Here is a 17766-nt window from a genome sequence, read left to right as displayed (position 1 = left end):
CAGTACTCTTTTTATCTTTTGAAAAGAGAATATGGGCTTTTATGGCCTTTTGGCCATATTTTTAATTTTGGTGCAAACAATGCCCCCTGTATAATTGGCTTTTTAAGAATAAAGCCATTTATATATATATATTTTTTTTTTGCCAAAATTAATTATATTCCATCATAGAGAGTCTAAAATTAGAGATTCTGAAAATTCGCGGCATGTGTTTTAGCCGTTAGATTTTCAAAAATTCAAATTTTTCTAAGAACTCCAAAGAATATGCAAAATTCGTATGGCTTAATATTATTTTTTTATATAGAGCCTTCAAAAAGCCCAAATGCTTTAATCTTCTCTTCTAGACCACAAACTCCTAAACCAAATCCCTAATTTAGAATTTAAAATCAATTTTCTTTTATTCAAATACCCAACCAGAATTTGTAAAAATTAGTAATATTAAACCCATAAACACCGGCCTCCACCACATCGCCGGCAGTCTGCAGCTCCCCGTCGCTCACCACCACGCTGCCGAGAATCACCGACCCAACTGCTTCATCGTCTCCAGCAGTAGCAACGGGCGGTTCTTCTTTGTTAGCGGCAGCAGGTGGCTTACCTCTGTTCAACTTCTTCATGGCGGCAGCGGTGGCGGACAGCATCTCCCTTCCTTCACCATTCAACAGCTCCTTGACGAGCCCAGCAGCAACGACGTGCGTTTCCAGCGGCGGCGGCTCGTCTCCTCCAACGTCAACGTCTTCCATTCCAACGACGGCAGCGACAACAGCTTCGGGTATGGAGGCCTTCTTGTCAGCAGCGGTCTTCATGTCGCCATCGGCAGCTCGGCAGCAGCAGTGACGAAGCAGCTGCAAGTCTCTTATCCAAACGGCAGAAGCTGCCGTCCTTTTCCAGCAGCAGCGTTTCGCAAACGCCAGCAGCTACCCGACGTCGGCCAGTGAACCCAGCTCCAATGCGCCAGCAGGTCTTCCGGCGTTCGCTCCTCCATCAGCCTCTAGTTTGCCTCCGCCTGAGATCCAGTAGCTCCAATCTTCAAGGCAGCAACTCTTCGCTCTCAATGGCAGCGGCAATAACCCTTAGCAGCCATTGGACTTCTACACAACCAACAAACAGATTCTCGAACAAAACAATGTTCTACAGGTATATCTCCTTTGTTGCTTTTGTCAAAATTAAATTTGAATATTTAGGATGTTTGTTTAGTTTTAGAACTTTTGTACATGGATGTTTTCTTGATAAACATATATGCTAAGAATCCATGTGTTTATCAAATGTTTTGTTGTTTGAATTGAACTCATAAATTGTGCCGGAATCACCAATCTCAGAACCTTTGAAAAAATTGAATGGATTGGTTCTTTTGTCGACAACAACAAACTTACCAAAAATTCTAATTTTTTTCTTTACGGCCTTTAATCTATTTTCTAGTCTTAGCCGCAAACTTCAATCCGACTCAACAACTATAATAACAGAAAGTAAAATGTTGGCTTTCACTTGTTTCTATTATTATGTGTTAGATGTGGAATATTTGGTGCATTCGCAGATTTCATTTAAGTGAATCGTTATGTGCAAATTTGCTCAAATGTTTGAAATTTTTGATTAGTCCTTAGAGATTCCGTAATTACTTTGAATTTTTTTTTTACATCGGCTAATTTTCTTAAGCCGTTTTGAAGTTCAGGAACTCTCTAAATAGCTAAATAATATGTTTCAGGCCATATTTGTGTTTTAAGCCTGAACTTATTATTTTAATATGCTATGTGTCTAATCAATTTTGTATAGATATTTGAGCAATAGTAAAAAAAAATGTAAATTGACTATGTAGTTGGTTTATACATTTAGATGTACCACTATTGAAATTTCCAACTGCACTATTTTTCTTAGCCAATTTAAATTTTAAAATGCTTTCACATAATTATTAAATGAAATGTTTCTGACTTACAGGATGAAAAGAATGGCATTGACGAATCTTGAGATCCTGTGTTCTTTTAAATTCCAGCCTTTGCATGTCATCGTCCAGGAGAAACATCATATCATGAATTTATGGGTTGTTTGCCCAGAGTTTGTGAAAGTGAAGTCTGCTTGCCGATAAGAATGAGAGAAGCTGAAGTGTAACATCTCTTTTCAAGTTCTCCTCCGTCTCACTTGTCGCATATTGTTCAGAACTCCTCCACCAACCTTAATACGATTTAGCAGTATTGTATATCGAACTAGTTGAGTAGTTGATAGTTGTAATAATTTAGTGCCCTTAAAGTTGTTGGATGATGTTCCTTCTATTTATCTCAGAGGACATTTTTCTTACACGGCCTTTTGGCCAGTACTTGCTTCGTGACACGTACACCTGCACCTATACACTTGTACATGCATTGCATTACAGAGACGCCATTCAGGTACTTTCTAAACTTCAAATGTCTTGGTGTGAAGATGGCTCTCCAGCCATTTGTTTGCTTGTTGTGTTCCACACCAAGATTCACTTACAGGTACAGCCATGCATTGTATTTTCACTATGTGTTTATGTTCCTGGTATGAAGATGGCTTTAGCCATATACTTGTGTAGTGATGTGATGTCCATACCAGGACTTGTTTCACGAACAAATCACATATGTCACTTACAGCCATGCATTGCATTACAGGGCCGTTTTTGTTTGCTGTTGAATGTTGTTGAATTTTCTTTTTATCCCTTTAGCTTAGTTAGCCAAAGTTTAAGAAGTCTTAGCAGAATAGAGACCTTATAAACATAGTAGGAGTTTGACTTCCCACCTTTGACAGTCAACTCTTGACATCAACTTCTAGAGGATCAACTGACCAGTCAACTTGAACTTCTAGGAATCAACTTTTAGAAGTCAACTCCTAGAACAAACTTCTGAAATTAATTTTTAGGAGTTCACTTTTAGAAGTCAACTTCTAGAACTTCTAGGAATCAACTTTTAGGAGTCAACTTCTAAAACTTCTAGGAATCAACTTTTAGGAGTCGACTTCTAGAACCAACTTCTGGAATTAATTTTCCATAGTCGATTAATTATAGCCTCACCAATTTAGCTAAAGTAGCCAAATTTTAGAATTTTAATTATCAAAAATGGCTAAAAGCCATTACATTACATCTTGTGCCAAAATCCATAAGTTAATGAAAAAGTACCGGTTTAGCCAAAATAGTCAAACTCCTAAAAATCTGATAATACACTCGGCTAAAAAGCCACAATGTTACGACTCATGTACTGATATTGCTAAAACAAGTTACATAATCTGCAGTACATGTATGGCTAAAAGCCATTAAGTCATTTCTAAGTTGTATTTCTCCCAGATGGTGGGAGTGTATTTCTTCAAGTACTTTCCATTAATAAATTTTTTATGAGGCTCACCCTCTAGACTTGATAGCCAGTACGCATTCCCCTTCATCACCTTGTGGACTAAGAATGGCCCTTCCCAATTAGTAGACCATTTCCCATATTCTCTATCTTTAGTACCAGGGGGTAAGATCAACTTCCATACTAGCTCATCTTCTTGAAATGTCTTAGGTCTAACTTTCTTGTTGTAGCTTCTGGAGACTTTCTTCTTCTGTATAATCATATTGTTTAAAGCCTGAAGTCTCCCTTTTTCTAGATTTTCTAACTCCATCATCATGGTTTCATTGTAATCTTCTGGAGTCAAATGATTCTGCTTAGCTACTCTCAATGACCTCACCACCACCTCCATGGGTAACACTATCAAATCTATGGCCCAACCTCTGAATGGCCATGGTTTGATGACAGACTTCAACTCAGCAGTAGGAAGTCTTTGTATGTTTCCATACCTTTGGCACGATTGACAACCCTTTGCAAAAGTCATGCAATCTTTTAGGATAGATGGCCAGAAATAACCATGTCTTCGGATCAGCCATCTCATTTTCACTCCGGATTGATGTGCTCCACAAACTCCTTCATGAGTTTGTTTCATGACCTCTAGTGCCTCTGTAGTTCCAAGGCATCTTAGCAATAGGTTGTCGAATCCTCTTCTGTATAAAACATCTTCTATGAGCACGTAGTTAACAGCTCTCACTCTTACTTTATACATCATCTTCTTGCTAGGATTCTCCAGGTACTTTTTAATATCTCTCCTCCAATCATGTACTAAGTTATCATCAATATTGAAAATATCTAGTTGTACTCCTCTTTTAAAAATTGAAGGGTGAGTTTCTCTTTGTACCATTACTAGTCGGTGGGTTAACTCCTCCGACAGACGCAGGCCAGATGCTAGCTGTGATAATTCATCGGCCTGCTAATTTTCCTCTCTAGGAACATGTACTAATTCAACCTCTTCAAAACTCTCTATTAACTGTATAGAAATAGCATAATAAGAAGTTAAAGAGTAATTCATGCATTTATATTCGCCAGACACTTGTCTAATAACCAATTGAGAATCTCCAATTATTTTGACCTTTTTAGCACCTAGATCTAGGAGGATTTCTAATCCAATAATCAAAGCCTCATACTCAGATTGATTATTTGTACATTCAAAGTCAAGATTAAAAGACAAGGAGGTCTTAGCTCCAGAAGGTGATACTATTATGATTCCAGCACCCGCAGACCTATCTGTACTAGACCCATCAAATTTAAGCATCCAAGGTCTATGTTCATTCATAAAAACCGGTAAGTCAAATTTACTTTCATCTCCTAGGTTTATACATGGATGGTCGGCTAGGAAATCTGCTAGAGCCTGATCTTTGACCGACTTCTGGGGATGATAAATCAAATGAAAGTCTGCCAAACTTAATAACCACTTTCCAATATTTCCTGATAAAACAGGTTTGTTTAGCATATATTTCATCAAGTCGGTTTGAGACACCACATAGACTCTATTACTAAGCAGATAGTGTCTTAACTTAGTGCAGGCAAAAAACAAAGCCAGACACAATTTCATGATAGGAGTGTATCTAACCTCTGTAGATGTCATCGAACGGCTCAAATAATAAATAGCCTGTTCATGTCCATCTTGGTTGCTCTGGGCTAGCAGACACCCAATTGAACCTTCGGCTGCTGAAATGTACAACCTCAGAGGTATACCCTTTTTGGGAGGCATCAATACAGGAGGCTTCATTAGATAATCTTTAATTTCATCAAAAGCCTCTTGATGGATGGTTTTCCATCTGCAGACATCCTCCTTTTTTAATTTCAACAGTTCTGAGAACACTTTTGTTTTTCCTGCAAGATTAGATATAAATCTCCTTAAGTAATTAACCTGCCCAAGAAACCTCTGAAGTTCTGTTTTATTTCTAGGCGGTTTAGCTTCTCGAATAGCTTTGGTTTTGTTTTGGTCCACTTCAATGCCTCTTTCATGGACCAAAAACCCCAAAAAATTTCCAGCTTTTACACCAAAGGCGCATTTCAAAGGATTGAGTTTTAAACAGTGAACTCTCATCCTCCTAAATGCTTCCTCTAGATTTTTCAAATGATCTTTCATTAGTTTTGATTTTACAACAACATCATCAATATAAACCTCCATAGTTTTACCTAAGAGGTCGTGGAAGATGGCATTCATAGCCCTCTGATATGTTGCACCAGCATTACGTAAACCAAACGGCATGACCACCCATTCAAATGTCCCAATAGATCATGGACATCTAAATGCCGTTTTGGAGATGTCTTTCTTAGCCACCATAATCTGGTTATATCCAGCAAAACAATCCATAAAAGACAAAAGAGAATGATTAGCTGTAGCATCAATAAGAGTGTCAGCAATTGGCATAGCATAAATATCTTTAGGAGTTGCTTCATTTAAGTCCCTAAAGTCTATGCATATTCTAAGTTTTCCATTCTTTTTAACCACTGGAACAACATTTGCTAACCAATTACTATATTTAGCAGGCCTAATAAAGCCTGCTTTACACAATTTTTCAATTTCCTCTTTTACCTTTAATTCAACTTCTTTTGACACTCTTCTTGGAGGTTGGTGGTATGGCTGAAACTCGGGCTTAATAGGAAGCCGATGTTCTACCAATGTCCTGCTTAACCCCGGCATATCAGAATATTGCCATGCAAAGCAATCTTTGTATTCCTGCAAGAGTACAGTTAATTTTGTTTTTAAACCAACCTCTAGGTTTTTACTAACAAAAGTTACCTGAGGTTCCTCAGAGGTTCCAAGATTCACTTCTTCTAACTCCTCTCTAACATGGATGGCTTCATCATCTATCCAAGGAGGTGCTTGTTCTAGCTCCTCCAAGCCAATCTCATGATCTTCAGAAACTTCTTCTTCTTCATAAACCACTTCAGCATCTAGAACCTCTGCCAAGTTGTTTTCCTCCATAATTCCTTCCATAATGTACTGCATACGTTCTTTTAAGATAGCAGATGCAGCTGCTGCAAACTCACTAGAGGTGAGCTTAATCATTAATTTCTTTAATGGTGATGGAGGAACACGGCTTGTTGTATGGAATAATAGCCGTTGATCCAAGTATCTCAGTTGCTTTTCTTTTGACCTCTTCATGCACATTCAGAGGTTTGTCGGATTTCTCTTTCTTCTGCCCTTTTTTACTTTTCCCAGTAAATTGGATGGGGCCAACACATGAGTCATAATAACGGGCTTCTACCATGTTGGTGGCAGTGGTAAATGGCTTTGTGTCTGCCCATACCACCTCCACCTCATTTCCCTTCCAAAAGAGCAGAAACTGGTGTAAGGATGAAGGAACGCACCAATTGGCATGAATCCAATCTCGTCCCAAAAGAGCTTGGTAGCTGGCTGATGAATTTACAACAAAGAACGCCGATAGGGAAGTTTTGCTCCCTACAGTTACCTCTACTGGGAGAACACCAATAGTTTTTGTGAGCTCTCCAGTAAAGGCAGACACACTAACCTCTGTAGAAATGAGATCTTCTGTAGTTTTTCCTAGAGGTTGTAGCATGTTGAATGGCATAATATTCACGGCAGAACCATTATCAATCAAGACTCTGGAGGTTGGTCTGCCATTGAAGTGAGCCTTTATGTACAAAGGCTTAATATGTTTGGTCATTGCCTCTGCAGGTTTGTCAAACATCACCCTCTTTGGTCCACCATTTGCAGCTTCTTGTATGGTGACCTGGCTTCGACACTCATCTTTTGGAGGTTTGGATACCTCCTCTCTCTGAATTTCTTCTACTTCCTCAGAGTTGTCAGGACCTTTGAAATCACTTGGAAGAATCAAGGAGAAAGCATTACAAGTGAGGGGAATCTCAATTTCACCCACTCTGATGGATCTCTTCTTATCACCTTCTGTGTCTGATTCTGAGTCGCCATTCTCTAGAGACCTCCTCTGAAATTTGCCGCTTTCCTTAACTGGTGGAGTATCATCAGTATCCTCTTTCAAGAGGTCGTTTAGTCTCATGCCCTCCTTTAGGATTTCCTCATCCACGAGATCATCCAACTCCATGTCGTCTTCTAGGAGATCATCTAAGTTCATGCCATCTCCTGCAAATTCTCCTTCAAGAAAAGCTTCTAACTCCATATCCGAAATTTCCTTCTTCGAAGGCACGTGGGAAGTTTTATTTTTCACTTCCACTGCCTCTGAAGATTTTTGGCTTCCAGATTGGTCTTTCTCAATTAAGATCTTCTTTGACCCCTTTTCCTCAACAACTTTTCTAGGATCTTCCAAGTGCCTGGACTGCCACTCGTTTCTTGCAGCAGCCCTCAACCTCTGGCGCCTCCTCTTCTGAGTTCTTGTTAGTGGAGGCGGAAACTTCTTGTGATAATTGGTATGCCACCTTGGACTAGGAGAGACCAATGGTGGTACCACGAATCTTTGTTCTTTTCTTCGGTTTTCAAAGGTAGAAGGAACCTCTGACTGTTTTTCTTTAAGTGCCAAAGGAGCTTTTGGCTTTTCCTCCCTAGGTGCCAAAGGAGCTTTTGGCTGTTCCTCCCTCTTCCACACGAAGGATCGCCTCTCCGGGAAGACATGCCTTTCTGGCCTCCTTTGATAGTGAGAGGCCCTGTTTTGTTTTTTCAAAAGAGGGCGGTTAGTAGAAACAAAATTATTAGAGTTTCTAGATACCTGCCTTCTTTCTCCTCTGTAATCCCGCTTTACCTCTGCTTTCCTTTCCCGTTCGAATTGCTCTCCCCTGACTCTTTGGTCATTTTGCTCCCTGATTCTGAGCTTTCTTTTTATATCTAATAACAACCTCAAGTCAAGTTCCGAGAGATCACTGGCATTCACAGACGCCACAGCCGGAAAAGGATCTTCATCTATTACCAGTGCCTCCTTTTTTTCTGGGAATTTTAAAACTCCCTTGGCAATCCTATCCTGTATAATATTTTTGAACCCCCAACATGAATTGGTTGAGTGGTTCCAGGAGTTGTGGAACTTGCAATATTCTCTGCCTTTCAACTCATCTTTTGAAGGCATTTTATGATCCGGAGGCAAAGTAATGAACTTCTCTTTCAACAGAAAATCAAAAATTTCTTCTGTTTTTGAAACCTCAAAAGTATACAGAGGTTGGGCATTGGAATTCTGTTTCTTCCACCCATCAGGTGCTTTTTTAATCAACATAGGGCAGGTACATGAACCGGTGGCCGTGAGGTCGGCTACCGCGGTTTCATATGCTCCCACCTCCTGATAGTAAGTGCCCATTGCCACCTTCTTCTTGTGGCTTTCTTCTCTCAGGAGTTCTTCATAATCAGAGACTTTAGCAGCTAACTCATAGAAGTCCCTGAATTCCATCCCCTGGAACTTTTTCCGGAGCTCAATGTCCAAGCCCCTCTGAGCCATTTTTACATACTCAGTTTCTGGTAGAACAATTTTACACCTGCTCCTCATTCTTTTGAAGCGGTGTATATACATGTCGGCATCCTCTCCCGACCTTTGAGAAACTCTTGACAATTCTGCTATGCAAACCTCTGGCTCTGCACGGTAAAATTGAGTATGGAAAAGCCTCTCCATCTCCTGCCATGTGAGCACTGAGTTCCTGGGCAAAGTAGCATACCAAGTAAAGGCAGTACCTGTTAAAGAATTTGGAAATAATCTCAGCTTGAAATTTGCAATGTTATCTAGGTTGGCCAAGACCCCACATTGAATTGTGAATTTCGCCACATGCTCAATGGTGGAGTGGACATCCTCTCCAGAGAATAAAGAGAAGTTAGGAATTTTATAGCCTCTAGGGTAAGGATTCTCCCTGTCAATGACATCTGGATAAGGCTTGTGAAATTGCGGTCGGTCAATCTGCCTTAGACCTGGACCATACAACTCCTAAATTGCTTCTCTTACAGCCTCCATGTCAATTGGCCGTGCTGGAGGTTGGTGTGGTAGAGGTTGGTTCCTCTCCTGGGGAAAATAATTGCCCCCAGTGCCCAGAGGTTGAGTGTAATTTTGGTTAACCTCTGGATCCTCCATGGGCGGATGATTAGCACCTGCATTAAACGGCCTAGAATTCCGGCCAGTTTGATTATTAGTTTTAAATGAATTAAAATGAGCAGGTTCATCTCTTTTGTGAGGAGGTACATACCTTTCTTCAGAGGGTGAGTTTGAGATTGGCACATGACTAGTGCTCCCAATCTCCTGGATTCCTCCAGATGACTGCCCCCCGTGTCCGTTAGGATCTTGTTTGGCCGTATTAACAGCCTCTGGTACATCACCACCATGAGATGACACTTTGACAGCAACTATCAATTCTGCCAAATAGCGTTCCATTTCGAACTGCTTCTTATCCATCACCTCATGTTTCTTGGTCAACTCGGCTTGTGCTTGGTTAAAGCTAGCCTGAGTCTGTTTCATGTCTAACATGGCTTTTGACAGCATGTCTAAAGCCTCTACCAATCTTGGCTCAGAATTTCGCCGAGTTGGTGTCTGTTGCTCTCCAAAGCCAGGAGGCACATCATCACTCGCCTCTCCTAGAGGCAAATTTTCTTTTTCAATGCTTCTGACCATGTGAGCCACATAGTCTCCATGTCCTACATTTGTAGTAGTAGGATCATCCACTGTATCCTGGGATACAATAACATCTTTTCCTTTTTTACTTCGAGTACTAGCCATAACTCTTAGGGTCCCACTGGGCGTGCCAAAAATTGTTACTGGCGTTTTGCGTTTGTAACAACAAGCGTGTGAAATGCGGGCGTGCCAGGAAGCGGATTCCAAAATGTAACTTAACTTCTTAAACGAGCGATTGGAGTTTGGTTAACCTTATAACAAGTACTCCAATCAAGTAATGCTAAAACAAAGAAATTCAACTGTAAATATGTTTACTAATTGAATGAAATGAAAATACAAGTGTTTGAGTAGAAATTACAGAAGTTCAATCGTAAAGTTCTTTACTGATTGAAGAAAATTGAGAATGCTAAGTGTTGAGTGTTTTTGCCTTTAGGCTGGTTTTTGTTGGATTTGATCGGAGGTTGCAAATTGGCTGCTCTTCTCTTATTTATAGCTTTTTCCTTTGAAAACTACTGCTTCATGTTTCAACTGCACACGTTCTTCCCCACTTTCAAAAACTGTCAATCGTGTTTTGTTTCTGCTGCACGTGCTTTTTAACATCTTTTCTTCTGGAATGGACTTCTTGGGCTTATGGGCCATTTAAATTAATATTTAATGGCCATCTCAAATTTGGGCTTAATCTTCTGCAAATGGACTTGGATTTTTTGAATCTCTTAGGAATAACTAGTCAACCTCTGGAACTCAACCTCTAGAAATCACCTTCTGGAACTCAACCTCTAAAAATCAACCTCTGGAAGTCACCCTCTGGAAATCAACCTCTGGAAATCAACCTCTAAGTAACAATTAGTCAACCTCTAGAGATCAACCTAAATCAACCTCCGAAGTCAAAATTAGTCAACCTCTAAAAATCAACCTCCGAAGTCACAACTATTCACAGTACTCTTTTTATCTTTTGAAAAGAGAATATGGGCTTTTATGGCCTTTTGGCCATATTTTTAATTTTGGTGCAAACGGTTGCTAAAAAAGACTACAAAGTTTTCAAAATTGTTATATTGCCCACTAATTAGACCATACTGATTTAACAGGTCCTGAATTGTGGTAATTCCGATAACTAATCCCTTTGAGAGGGTACTTGTATCATTAGCAAAAAGATGGTGGGTAACTGTGGGGCAGTATCTATTTAGCTTAATTCCTATTAAAATGCAAGATTTAACGGCGGTATTTAGATTATGCGAGAAACCTTCTGAATAAAGGACATAAGTAACGGAGATAAATTGTCTCAAACCTCCTGTCTTTGGCTGAAAATTATCGTCTTTCCGACCATTTTGTGTTTATTTCATGTTATTTTTCAAAATATATTGCTCCATTATGAAAATTTGATGTGGTTTCCGAGTGTTTTTGCTATTAATGGATTTTGTTTGTATGAGTTTTTTGCGGATTCAATGAAAATCTTATCGTTGTAGGCGGTCACATGCTCTGATTCTTGATAAATCATGTTTTGTGGAATTTTCTTGATTTCTTCAAGATTTTTATATTGGTTTTCGCTTGTTTTGTTGCAAATTTATGTTGTTTTCGTAATTTTTACGATATTTCAAATTTCCAGCTACAGATTTTTTCACAATTCAAACTTGTATTCACCATCTCAAAAGTTTTTAAGAAAGATATACGATCAAATTGCTTACAATTATATTATATATTATTTTTTCTTTATTAGATTTAAAGGTTTATCATCCATCTCACATTCTAACTGTTTTTGTTCCTTAGTTACTACAATGATATATCAATATCGATCTAAAACAAAAATGTTTCATGATAAATTAATGTCTTTCTATTCTAGTTATTTGACCAAAAAAAGCCAAAATTTTTATAAAAATTTCACAAAAGTTCAAATTTTTCAATTTTATTCAATTTGTCCTGGAAAGTATGATATTGTTTCAATAGTGTCCAACTATGTAATTTTGTTCATGTGGCGCCTATATGGCTGATACTGCATTGTCACACATTAGCATTATAAAGAAAATTGTATAGTTGGACATAATTAAAACGAAATCATGTGTTTCTCGATAAATTGGACGAAACTAATAAATTTGATCTTTTTTAGTTATTTTGGTCTAGTTATTATCACGTATAAACATTCAGCCTGCAGTTTCATGCCATATAAACTAATTCATTGACAACATTTTCACGAGTTTCCGTAGCAATTAGAAAGAAAAAAATAAGCGGCGCGGATTGTTTAAAATGAGTTGTAGTACATAATTTGATTTTAATGTTATCTTTATCGCAAAGTAAACATACTTTTCAGCTGCTATGAGACAATCCATTTAAAACAATAATTGTATATTGGTACAATTATTTTGCACCAAATAATGATGCCAAGTAGAACCTTTGACAGGCCATCCGCAAGCACACTACAGCCTCATATATATACTGCCGCAATCGGGGCAGTGATCAATATGTCGATCTTTGAGAAATTCTTATGTAGACTCGGTCTACCACGTCATCCGTATACTAACCTATAACATTATGACACGTCATTAAAATGATGGCAATTTTGTAAATTCGTTTTTTACTTATTTACACATTTGAATAGTAATATTACAAGATTGCCATCATTTTAATGACGTGTCATAATGTGATAGGTTTGGTCTACGGATGACGTGGTAGACCAAGTCTACCTAAGAATTTCTCGTCATCTTTATAGCGAACCATGGATTTAAAATTTCTTTTGCCTTATTAATGGGGAAAAGTTTGTTTTGCCCCGATGTTTATGTTGAAATACAAATAAATTCCTCATGACAAATTTGATTCATACATACTCTTAAAGTTTTAGAAACGACTCAAGTAATACCCTTCTTCTAAACAGTGTTAACTTTCTATTTCAAAAGAAAGATATGATTAAGATATTAAAAAAAAAAAGGGTATATTTGAACAAAATTTTATCACGAAAGGTATATTAATTCTTCCGATAAATATTAGATGCATATTTACACATTTTTCTAAAAAAATATCTATATTACTTCATATAATATAAATAAAAAATATTTTTTAATTGACATAATTTTAAAAAAGTGTATTTTTAATAAACTTTTATAATATTAAATAATAATTTTATATTTTTACCTAACGATTTTTTTGTACTCATAAATAAATTTCTGTCGGCACCAATTTTATATACTTTTTGGTATAAATGAAACTGGTCCTCATTGCATGTTTATGCCATAAATAGGAACAGTGATAAATCACAACATTATTATACATCTGTCCAAAAACACATTATTACACATCATCATTGGTTGTCGCAACATAGAGAGAATAGTTTAGTGTTAGATTACGTGAATAAATTGTTAGACTACATAATTTTACTATTTTATTTTATTTTTCTTTAAAGAGCGAATCTGATTACGTGAATAAATTGTTAGTCGCCAATAATTTAATAGATTTTTTCAAAATTTATCTTAAGCTATTTATCCTATTGAGGTTGAAAATTTAAATTTCTGAAAAAAAAAAACCTTAGCCACTCAGGATAAAAAAATTATTCAACTTGATTGCTAAATATTTTTGGATAGATATATGTTCAGCACATTAACTCAACCACAAAGTAGTAGGTGTCAAAAAAGTCGGAAACATAACTAGCAACTAGAAATTCTTATAGAAAAAATCAATACAATGGAAAACATAATTTTCAGAGTAGGAGAAGCCATGATTCTCGGCTCGGTAATGCTCTATTGCTTTACAAATGCTCAAAAAGACCATTATATAAATAACTTACGTCTCACCTTTTAAAAACATATATGTTCCTCGCCTTCCATAAATTGCAAACGTCAAGCCAAATTAGCTAGCTTCCAAAGATTACGATGTCTGCCAGCCGATAAGAAAATCAAATGAGAAGAAATTCTCAAGAGAAAAATTAGATGCCCTACCAACATTGCAATTTGATAAAATAATTGACCAAAACCTACAAACAAAATGACAATGAAGAACCATGTGAATTTTGGAGTCATTCTCGGTGCAAAGAGAGCGTAAGACTGATTTGAGTGAAGAACTTCTTGCCTCACAAAAGCGACTTTTGAAGATATACAATCACGAGCAAGCAACCAAACGAAGAATTGGATCTGAGGAGGGATAATTTCCTTCCAAATCCGCCGAAGCAAGAAGGAGACATGAGAGTGGGAGATACCTGATGAGGCACACAGCAGCTCCGCCAAAGAAGTAGCAGAAAAAAAGGCTTGTTTCTTCTCAAAACAAACTTGTCCGGACATTGCTGTAACATCCCGGTATGTCATAGCTACTAAACCGGTAAAGAGATTTACTGCTGTTCGCCTATACGAAGCCAACGGGACCATGAAAAGTTGTTGTAACACTACTGGTGGTCATCAAAAATCAACAAAACCATGGCATCTTTGTTCATGTAGAGACAGAACAGATATGTGTATTGATTTTACAGCGGAGCAATCAACCAAGAGTCCTTCTAAAATCGGATCTCAAAGACATTGCCAGAAGTCATTAAAACCAAATCAGAGAAGCAATTCCAAATAGCCTGAATTTTAACACACATGAAAATAGAAGATATCTTTCCAAAAGTGCGATCATTTCAATATATTTTTTAATTTAAGGTCGAACAAAGAAGCAAGTCAAATAGAATTCATGTCTCTCTCCACCAACTTCCACATCCACTTCATTAATAAGCACTGGTTATTAATGCGCAGAGGAGTAATGTTAAGGCCTTTAGACATTTAAGGTACGCAAACATCCGACTAAGCAACTCTACTAAATCCTTGACTATCCACACTACTACTTCATAAAAACCTTCGCATAATTGATAGGAGTAGAAATACTCATATTTGCCTTGGTATTTAAGACACATCTATTGTATGTTTTCTATCTTTTTCGGATTCAAATTGCTTATTATTATGCTTGAGTTTTTGTAAGGTAAAACATGCAAGAATGAAGTGTTTCAGAGTTTAATCGAGAATGAGGAAGCTAAGGGAGCCAACCAGGTTCGAGAAGAGGTTCGCCGGATAGCGGAAAACAAGAAAATCGGGCACCGGAGGTCGGGTCAAGGTTGGTCCGACCAGATAGCCTCAGAGCGCGATGGGAGTTTTCATCAACCATAGTCCGGTCCGACCGGACCAGTGGTCCAACGAGCTCCATAGAGGAGCTTCATTCACTGGTCTGGTCGGATCACTCTTGGTGAGACCGGAGCACTTGGCACAACAAGCCAAAAATCCGCTTGAGGGCAACATGGTCAATTGTAAAGGAGCTCTAATTCCAAAGTGTTAAGCTATAAAAGGACATCTTTTGACACCTCACACTTCACCACCTACCTTTTGAATATTTCTTGAGATTTAATCATTTTGTAGTCACCGTTATTGCACATTTGAAGCTTAGTTATTTATTGCTTTTATTGTAATCTCTACACATTTGGGAGTTGAGAAGAATATTGTGCATTCTATTTGTGAGTTTTTATTATCAATGAACCAAATTTCTTCTTTTATTATTATCTTCTCTACACTTGTGTTGGATTCTTCAAGGGTAATGGCTAACTAACTTCCTAATCGGATTTATGGCAATGCTTGCACTTATTTAACTTGTTAATATTTGGATACTTGTTGGTATGTGTGGATTAATTGGTTGTTTACATTTGTTGAGTGATTATGTCTATAATAACATTGATTAGTATTGATCTATGACTCTAGCGAGTTTAGGTTAATTAGACTAAAACCGATAATTATCCTATTAGCATTAGTAACATGAGGACAATCTATGTTTAATAGGATTCCTTTGCGTGTATTATTAGGTTAGTTGGACTTAATTAGGTGGATTAGCAATAACACGAGAGTGAGTAGTTAGTTAAACTAATCAGAGTAAAATAGACCTTGGCTAATTGGTGACTCGAGAGAGCTGAATTAGTTCATAGGGATATCCAAGATCATAAATGTCTTCATTGTATTCTTATATTAATATCCTGGATAAGTGTTTGTATTTTTCATTTACCCAATTGTTCCCCCCAATTGATTGAAACTCTTGTATTTGTTCATTCATAGTCATTTATTAGTTGTTAATTTTATATGATTTTTACTTAGTTACAAAAACCAATCGTTTAATTGCTATCCAAATCGAGTTTGACTAAATCTAGTGATTAGAACGTGCTTTCCTTGTAGGATCGATAACTTAAACTTCATAATCCTATTACTATTGAGCGAATCTGTATACTTGCGGAAATCGACCAACAATAATTCGCTCAAGTGAAACTACCACATATTGAGGATACAAAAAGTGTCCAAGTAATAGACATGAAAACTATGGAGAGCATACTTAATAAGAGTAAGCCTCCTGGCATGAGGAAGAAGATTACCCATTCAAGTAGACAAATGCGGAGAAAAATTATAGACCACCAGATACTACAGTTTAGCGCTAACCAGTCTCTCTAAAAGTGAAAGGCCAAGATAAGTGATGGGAAACTCTTCAATTTTAAAATTTAAAATATCAGACGCTTTAGATAGAGAAAAAGAATCAACATTAATACCAATAATTGAGGATTTTTGGTAATTAATGTTGAGCCTAGAAATCAACTCAAAACATCTTAAAATATAAAACGGGTTCTCTATCATGGTCAACTCGTGGGGAACAAACACAAGGGTGTCATCCGTGAAGTGCATGATAGGAACAAACTCATCCATACTATCAACATGAATACCAGAAAGTAAACCTAAATTGGAAGCTTTAATAAACATATCTCTCAGGCTTTCCACAGCCGAAACAAATAACATTGATGAAATAGGATCTCCCATTTTCCATGAAGAAATATTTTGGACAACCGTTAAGTAGAACCAAAAGCTAGGCCGAATCAAAAAGAGAGGAGACCCAATTAATCTATTTCCTGTTAAAATTCATCATGTGAAGCATTTGCAAAATAAATTGCTAAGAAATAACGTCGAAAGCTTTCCTGAAATCAAGCTTAATAAGGAAAACTCTCTCCCTCAGACGTTTAACAAGATGAATGATTTTTGAGGCAATTATATGAATACTCTTGCCTTTTATAAACCAAATTGGTTTTTGGAGATAACTAAAGAAAGGACATGAGAAATTCTATTGGCTAGAATCTTAGAGATTAGCTTAATAGTACCATTAATAAGCTAATCGAAATATTCTTAATGTTAGAAGTTGTTTGAAATTTTAGAATTAACACGAAGAAGGCAGTGTTTAAACAAATTGGAAAAGAGACAGAAGCAAAGAACTCATGGAATAAGGTGAGAACAATCTATGAAAATCTTCCAAGCCTTTTTAAAAAAAAATAAGAAGCTAAACCCGACGCGGGACTTATTTATCATTACAACCCATGAGATTGGCGTGAAATGATTAAAATGTTTAAAGAAAGTTATAAATATAAATGAAAAAGATGGTTAAAATAGTTAAAAAAAATTATAAATATAAAATTGGTAAGTATTTTAAACATTAAAGATGTTTTTGAACTTTTTTCATATGTGTCACGTTATCATTAGACAAAAAAACTAATGGAGTAAAGGTTTTGGTGTGATGTGAACCATTTTATACAACCTCAGAATGATAATTGAGCAGACTTTGACATTAAAAATTCATTAATTTTTTGGTACGATTTCAGGAGCCAAAAACGAGTCTTTTATCAAGACCAGATAAAGAAAACAATTATAATTTAAAGATCTGATAATGAATTTTTCCTAAAAATAATTAGACCAATTTGATCATCATTATTATACATTCTTATGTATATAGCAAACAGTCTCTTTATCGTTGTTTTAAGTTTGCGGGATCCATGACTAGATTTTTTTTTTGATTTAATTTTTTATTTGTATGTTGGATTGTTGTCTTTTATTTTGTTGTTTAAATCTTAAAATATCATATAGAATATTCTTTCTTTTTATATTACTTTCATTTTTTTA

This window comes from Mercurialis annua, linkage group LG6 (assembly GCF_937616625.2).
Source record: "Mercurialis annua linkage group LG6, ddMerAnnu1.2, whole genome shotgun sequence".
Lineage (NCBI taxonomy): Eukaryota > Viridiplantae > Streptophyta > Magnoliopsida > Malpighiales > Euphorbiaceae > Mercurialis > Mercurialis annua.
This window is presented reverse-complemented; position numbering follows the sequence as displayed.